The sequence below is a fragment of the Suricata suricatta genome, chromosome 12, assembly GCF_006229205.1.
Source record: "Suricata suricatta isolate VVHF042 chromosome 12, meerkat_22Aug2017_6uvM2_HiC, whole genome shotgun sequence".
In the NCBI taxonomy this organism is placed as follows: domain Eukaryota; kingdom Metazoa; phylum Chordata; class Mammalia; order Carnivora; family Herpestidae; genus Suricata; species Suricata suricatta.
In genome coordinates, this window is record NC_043711.1 from 59,977,200 (window position 1) to 59,984,214 (window position 7,015).

General features: G+C 45.6%; 1 pseudogene; it reads left to right on the top strand.

Annotated features, from left to right (window-relative positions):
- Positions 1-5,678: 5,678 nt before the first annotated feature.
- On the top strand, positions 5,679-6,581 carry LOC115272990 (annotated as a pseudogene).
- Positions 6,582-7,015: the final 434 nt, after the last annotated feature.

Sequence of the window (7,015 nt, forward strand, 5' to 3'; positions counted from 1 at the left end):
AAAGTTTAACCATCATCTGAACTTTCAGTGAGTCATAATCACTGATCACCATGACTGTAACAAATATAATAGTAAAGAAAAAGTTTGGAATATTGTGAGAATTAGTGAAATGTGACATGGAGACATGTAGGGAGCAAATGCCACTGGAAAAATGATGCCAGTAGATTTGCTCCATGCAGGGTTGGCACAAAGCTTCCATTTGTAAAATTGCAATATCTTTAAAGTTCAATAAAGCAAAATGCAAAAAGATGAGATATGCCTGTAATAATTTCCAGAAAAAGACCTATCCCAGGACCCCCTCACCGTCTGCACCCACTCTGGTGGCTCAGGTGCAGCTCCTAGGGTCTTTGGAATGAAGACATGATGTCACTCAACCATATTGTTATCACCGCAGTGTTTTACTACTGATACAAGTGGTATTCAATTCTGATATCAGAAAAGCATGTGATGAGGCTTCAAAGCAAACCCACAGATGAAGCCCTGGTATGTTCCAATTTACTCCATCCTCCCTTTTCCAAACAGTCCTTGCCTAACAACCACACTGCTTAGGAAACATCAGGAAAGATAATGGGCTTTACAGGATGAAGGCCCTGGGGAAAAAAGCTATTTACTCTGGATGTTTGGGGCTCCGTCTTTGCACATGCTTTGATGTTGGCGTATTTTGTTTTACCAAATCTCTTGACTATACTGGCACAAGGTAGACCAGAAATAGCACAAGGCTGAGTATAATAAACAGTGTACCTAAAACAAAAACAAAACAAAACAGTGTACCTAATTCCCACCCACTCTCAATCCAACCATAACCCCTTAGCTGGAGATTGGGGAAATGTTTTCTCAATCCCCCTTAGGAAGAAAAAGAAAAGCAAGAAAGATAAAAGACTTTTCTTACACTCAAACACAGCCTCCTAAGGGGCCTCTGGAGGCATGTGGATTAGTGCCACACAGTTCCTGCCCTACAGGCCAGTAGTGCCATCACCAGGCCACCAGAATTCTCCCAGTTCTGTCCCCCAGCCTTCCTACTGTCAGAGCTTCAGGCTCCTCTGGTCCTGTCCCCAGGCCCCAACCCCTCTTCCCTTACGAATGCTTCCCCCATTCCAGAAGGATTCCCTTTCCTTAAACAAGTTCCCTGAATGGTTTTCACACCAACACTTTCTTAAAAAGTCTTTGACCCATTCTCATATAAACATTTAAGGACAGATTTTGAGCAAAACTGATTTTATTTATTTATTTATTTTTGTTAATAGTTTATTGTCAAATTAGTTTCCATATAACACCCAGTGCTTCTCCCCACAAGTGCCCCCCACCATGACCATCAACCCCTCCCCCCCTCCCTCCCCTTTCAGTCCATGGTTCGTCTCCAGTATTCAGTAGTCTCCCTTGATCTGTGTCCCTCACTCTTCCCTGCTCTCTTTCCCCCTTCCTCTCCCCATGGTCCCCTGCCAGGTCTCTCCTGTTAGACCTATGAATGCAAATATATGGTATCTATCCTTCTCTGCCTGACTTATTGTGCTTAGCATGACACCCTCAAGGTCCATCTACTTTCCAACAAATGACCATATGTCATTCTTTCTCATTGCCATATAGTACTCCGTTGTATATGTATACCACATCTTCTTGATCCGATAAATAGCATATCAGATAAAGGGCTAGTATCCAAAATATACAAGGAGCTCACTAAACTACATACACAAAAAATGAGTGATCCAGTGAAGAAATGGGCAGAAGACCTGAATAGACACTTCTTCAAAGAGGACATTCAGATGGCCAACAGGCACATGAAACGATGCTCAGTGTCACTCATTATCAGGGAAATTTAAATCAAAACCACACTGAGATACCACCTCACACCAGTCAGAGTGGCTAAAATGAACAAATCAAAAGACTATAGATGCTGGCGAGGGTGTGGAGAGATGGGCACCCTCCTACACTGTTGGTGGCAATGTAAACTGGTGCAGCCGCTCTGGAAAACAGTGTGGAGACTCCTCAAAAAAGTATTGATAGAACTCCCCTATAACCCAGCAATAGCACTGCTAGGGATTTACCCAAGGGATAAAGAAGTGCTGATGCATAGGAGCACATGTACCCCAATGTTCATAGCGGCACTTTCTACAATAGCCAAATCATGGAAAGAGCCTAAATGTCCATCAACTGATGAATGGATCAAGAAGATGTGGTATATAAATGCAAAACTGATTTTAAATGCAATCACATGGTGGCCCTTTCACATAGGTGTTCTGCTCCATGTTCATGGTACAGGGGCATAAACCACACATGGGTGCACCTGGAAACCTGATGGGGACAGATCAGGCATGCTGCAGGGGACTTTCGCTGAGGAGGCCCTATAGTCTATCTGTGATGAAATAGCCAGAACTCAGTGGGAGAAATTCGCTGGGGCAGGGCTCAAAGTTTACCTACTAATCTCACCCTGGCTTCCCCACTGAGCAGAATCCTGCCCTGCAGATCAGTCTGCCCTTATTCTTCCTGTCTTTCATCATGATAGCAAGGCCTGGCAGGGGAGTGGCAGTGCTGAGTGAAGGTTCTTTGTTGTTGTTGTTGTTGTTATTATAGAGAGTGACAGAGCATGAGCAGAGGAGAGGCAGAGAGAGAAGGAGACACAGAATCTGAAACAGGCTCCAGGCTCTGAGCTGTCAGCACAGAGCCTGATGCAGGGCTCGAACCCATGAACCATGAGATCATGACCTGAGCTGAAGTCTGATGCTTAATTGACTGAGCTACCTAGGCACCCCCGATCAGTAAGGGTTCTAAGTTAGGACTGGAAGTGGAGTGCCGTGCTCAGCACAGCACTTTCTTGTCACTAAGACAATGGTGTAGTTATTCTCAGAAATGCAGTTATTATTATGCATAATAATGGGACTTTCCTGTCTAGAAGACACTTTGCACTAACTACCCCCTCCAGTGGCTTCTGCCCCTGTCACCAACCCCACATGTAAATTTTCTGTATTTTACTCATCATTCCCTGGTGATGCTTTCCTAGATTGTCTATTTGCTCTAGATTGTCTCTTTCATGAGGAGAGAAGTTCCAAAGAAGCAGGGACCTTGGGGTGACTAGGTGGCTCAGTTGGTTAAATGTCTGACTCTGAATTTTGGCTCAGGTCATGATCTCAAGGCTGTGGGATCGAACTTCATGTGGGGCTCTGGCTGACAGTGTCGAGTCTGCTTGGGGTTCTCTTGCTCACTCTCTCTGTTCCTCCTCCACTTATGCCCTCTCTCTCTCAAAATATATAAACATTAAAAAATAAAAAGAAGCAGGGACCTTGTCACAGCTTTTCAGTGTTGTGTTCTGATACCCAGAACAGTGTCCAGCCTAAGGTAAGTGCCCATAGTAATTTTTGAGTGAGTGCATGTGTGCATGGGCCACTAGTCTGAGGTGGCTGGGCTGGTGAACAGCAAGAGGCAAGGTTTCAGTGCTGTTCTTTCTGGGGCATACACTGCTGCCTGCAGGTGTCCACAGTTGTTCTTTTGAAAATACCTTCCCAGTTCAACAAAGTTCCAGGGCAAAGTTTCTAAGAAAGTTTCAGTCCTATTCAGAGAAGGCTCAGTCCTGTTCCAGCAAGAGGCCAGTCAGAACTGATGATGTGTGGCATGTTCTGCTTGGCCAGAGGGAAGTCACTTAGGGCAGGGCAGTAGATAATGTAACACAGGGCAACATGCTAACCATATGTGCCCCAACTCCTAGTGACACTGAGCTCCTACTCAGCAACTCCTTCTGTTCATATAGGAAAAACAATAGAGCTTTCTCCTACACAATGTTCTTGGTTTAATTTCTGCTGAAGCACAGGGGAGCACACATTCTGTCTGGGTGCCCATTCAGCTTTAGGTCTCTGGTGACTGTAAGCAGAGAGCAGTGGTCCTCTGGGCATGGTGCTGCCTGGGGAGGTGGGCCCTGAGGGACAACAGAAGAGGTACTATTGGCTTTTCCTGTGGGAAAGCATGGCTGACCTGTCTCAGGGACACCTGAAGATTCCTGAGGGCTGATCTATGTTGGGACAGGATGCCTGTCTTCTGCCATGGAGTGAGCCATCTTGAAAAAATTAAGACAGTTGGCGCTTTTGGGTCAGAATCACTTCCTGTAATGTGGGAGACAAGACACTTGAAACAGGAGGAATGATGAAAGACAGAGGAAGTGAGGCCCTAGTCTCTGGCCCTGGAGTGAAAAGCTTAGCTGGAGCCACAGTTCATCATTTGCAAATAGATGCAGTGGCCACACTAATGGTAGACACCCTTGATTGTTTATAATGCCATTCTTGGCCCTCCAAACACTGGCCACCAAGTTCCTGGCTGCAATAAGATGCCTGCCTTAATGGCTGAGGGTCAAACTTTTTTTGATCACCTGCTTGAGGTTTTGGCAGGTGGCCCCATGACAGGAGTGCGTTCCAGAAATAGAAACCCCATCAGCAACCCCAGTGGAGCAGTTATAGCCCACACTGAGCAGTCACTCATGTTGTGTTAGGAGAATGATTAGGAAATGCAGACTCATCATAAAAAAAAATCCAAACTCAATCGCACCACAACCCATAGGTAATAAAGAATGGAATTTACTTTTACTCTTATAGCAGAGTTCAAAGGAAGATGGTGGACTTCAGAAAATAGGGTGTCTATGATACTACCAATAGGAACAAATGGGGATTGGGTGGGGGTGGACAGGATGACTCAAGGGAACTTTTGCCTGAGTGTAAGGTCTGTACTAACAGGGATCCAAGACCCAGGAACAGAATTTATACCCTGGCTTCATCAGTCCCAGGATTGGTGAGTCACTTTCCATCTTATAAGTTAGGAATGGCACTTTTTGCCCAGTCTGTTATCTATCCTATGTACTACCTGCCCTCTCCACTCTCTGCCCTATTCACCACCTGCCCTAGCTGCTATCCTGGTTCAGCTTCCCTTCTGGGGCTCCAACTGACGTGGCCTCAGGCAAGCAAGCTCAGTTCTGGGCAAGTTAGGGGAAGAGGCCTGATAGTAGCAGTTCCTTTATGCTAAGAGTAAATAAAATAATAAAATACATTATCTCTGTGCTTTGGAAGCATACAGCCATGCAAGTGTTCCTTCTTATGCTCTGCCTGATGCATGTTTAGAGATGAAGTTCCACCAATGGGACCTACAGCTCTGGCTACTCACAACTACCAGCACAAAGGAATTCAGATCCTCTGAGCTTCTCCCAGGGCAAGGTCATCCCTCAAACTGTAGCTGGGTCACAATGCCCTGGAGGGCTTGCTGAGCACAGATGGCTGCACCCTGCCATCTCCTTGATGTACCTCAGTGTTGGTACTGATGAAGATGTCCAGAAAACCCTAAACCACATAATGGCAAAGAGACAAAGGCAGCAGGGTGTCTGCTTCAGTCGGTTGGGGTGGGGTCTAGAATTTGCATTTCTTGCAAAGTCCCAGTGCTGGCTGGTGACCCCACTTTGAGGCTCATAGGTGTGAACACTCATGTAACGGAAGTTCCATCCCCCCAGTTTCTCAGAATGTGACATGTTTGGAGATAGGGTTGTTAAAGAGGTATTCAGAGTTCCACTGGTAACAGGATTTGAGATCGGATCCCAGGAGCCCTAAGTGACCCCACCACTGCCACTGGCCTAGTTACCATATCCTCCCACCTCCCAGCCCCCACCTTCCACAAAGAAGCCATAGCCAGCCCCCATCACCATCCCTACAACCATGAGCACTGAGGCCCAGAGCCAGCAGCAGCCCAGTGCCCCACCCCACCATCCCACCCTCAGCACTGTCCACACCAAGCCAGGCACTAGGGGCAGCCACCCAGGGAGTGGAGGCTCAGGCAGCCTCACATGGGTGGTGCCTACTGATGGGGACAAGATCATTGTAGTGAAGGTAAGCAAACAGCAAAATGGTTCAATGTAAGAAACAGGAATGCCACCAAGGAAAATGCATCTGTAGGTAAGACTGCTATTAAAGAGACCCCTAGGAAGTACCTTCACAGTGCAGGATAGGGAGATACTGTGGAGTCTGATGTTGAAGGAGAAAAGGGTGTGGAGGCAGCAAATGTGACAGGTCCCAGTGGAGCTCCAGTGCAAGGTGGTAAATACGCACCATTCCTTAACCATTATAGATGCTTTCCACATCACAGGGGTCCTCCACACGGTCACTGGCACAAGTACCAGAATAGTGACACTGAGAAGAAGAAAGGATCAGAAAGGTCAGGCCCGATAGCATGCAGCCATGGTTCCCACCTCACTCCATGAGGAGACCCTATGGGCATCCACCCCAGTATTCCAACCCTCCTGAGTAGGAAGAGGGGATGGAGGGTGCTGCCCACCAAGGTGAAGAAGAACAAGGTAGATCAGAGATACAGAATCCATATTGGGTTATAGACCATTTTTCTGCATGTGTCTACCTTACTGAAGATAGCCTAGAGAGGATGACAATGAAGAAGACAGGGAAAATCAAGGAGATGAGACCCAAGGTCAGCAAGCACCTCAGTGTTGGTACTGATGAAGATGTCCAGAAAACCCTAAACCACATAATGGCAAAGAGACAAAGGTAGCAGGTCCGCCAACTGAGAATTTGTTCCTTCCCAAGGTGGAGCAAAGAGGTGCTGAGTAAATGCACCATCTCTACCATCACCTGGCTTAGTCATCCAACAAGAAGGAATGACTATGAAAATCCAGCAATATGAAATGAACAAAAGATTTGAAATAAAGACCCTATGTTCTTGCTTTTTGTCTACTGACCAGATAACTAGAATATCTGCATTATCAATGCAGCATGAGGCTTTTATTATTTTGACCTAATGACATCTATCTCTTTTTGGCAATGATAAGCATTTTTTTGAAGCCCGTTTTTTCTCAATACACCTTTAAAGTTTTTAAATTGTTTTATATCTGGTCAAGTTGAGAGTTTTAATAACCTGATTTTAAGTTTGTAATAAAAATTTATAACTTGATTTTTTCAAAAAAGTCAACAAACAGCAACTGCCTGTTAATTAAGATCTTAAATAATTGCCAAGAGAGAAAGAACAAAAGAAAGAAAGAAAGAAA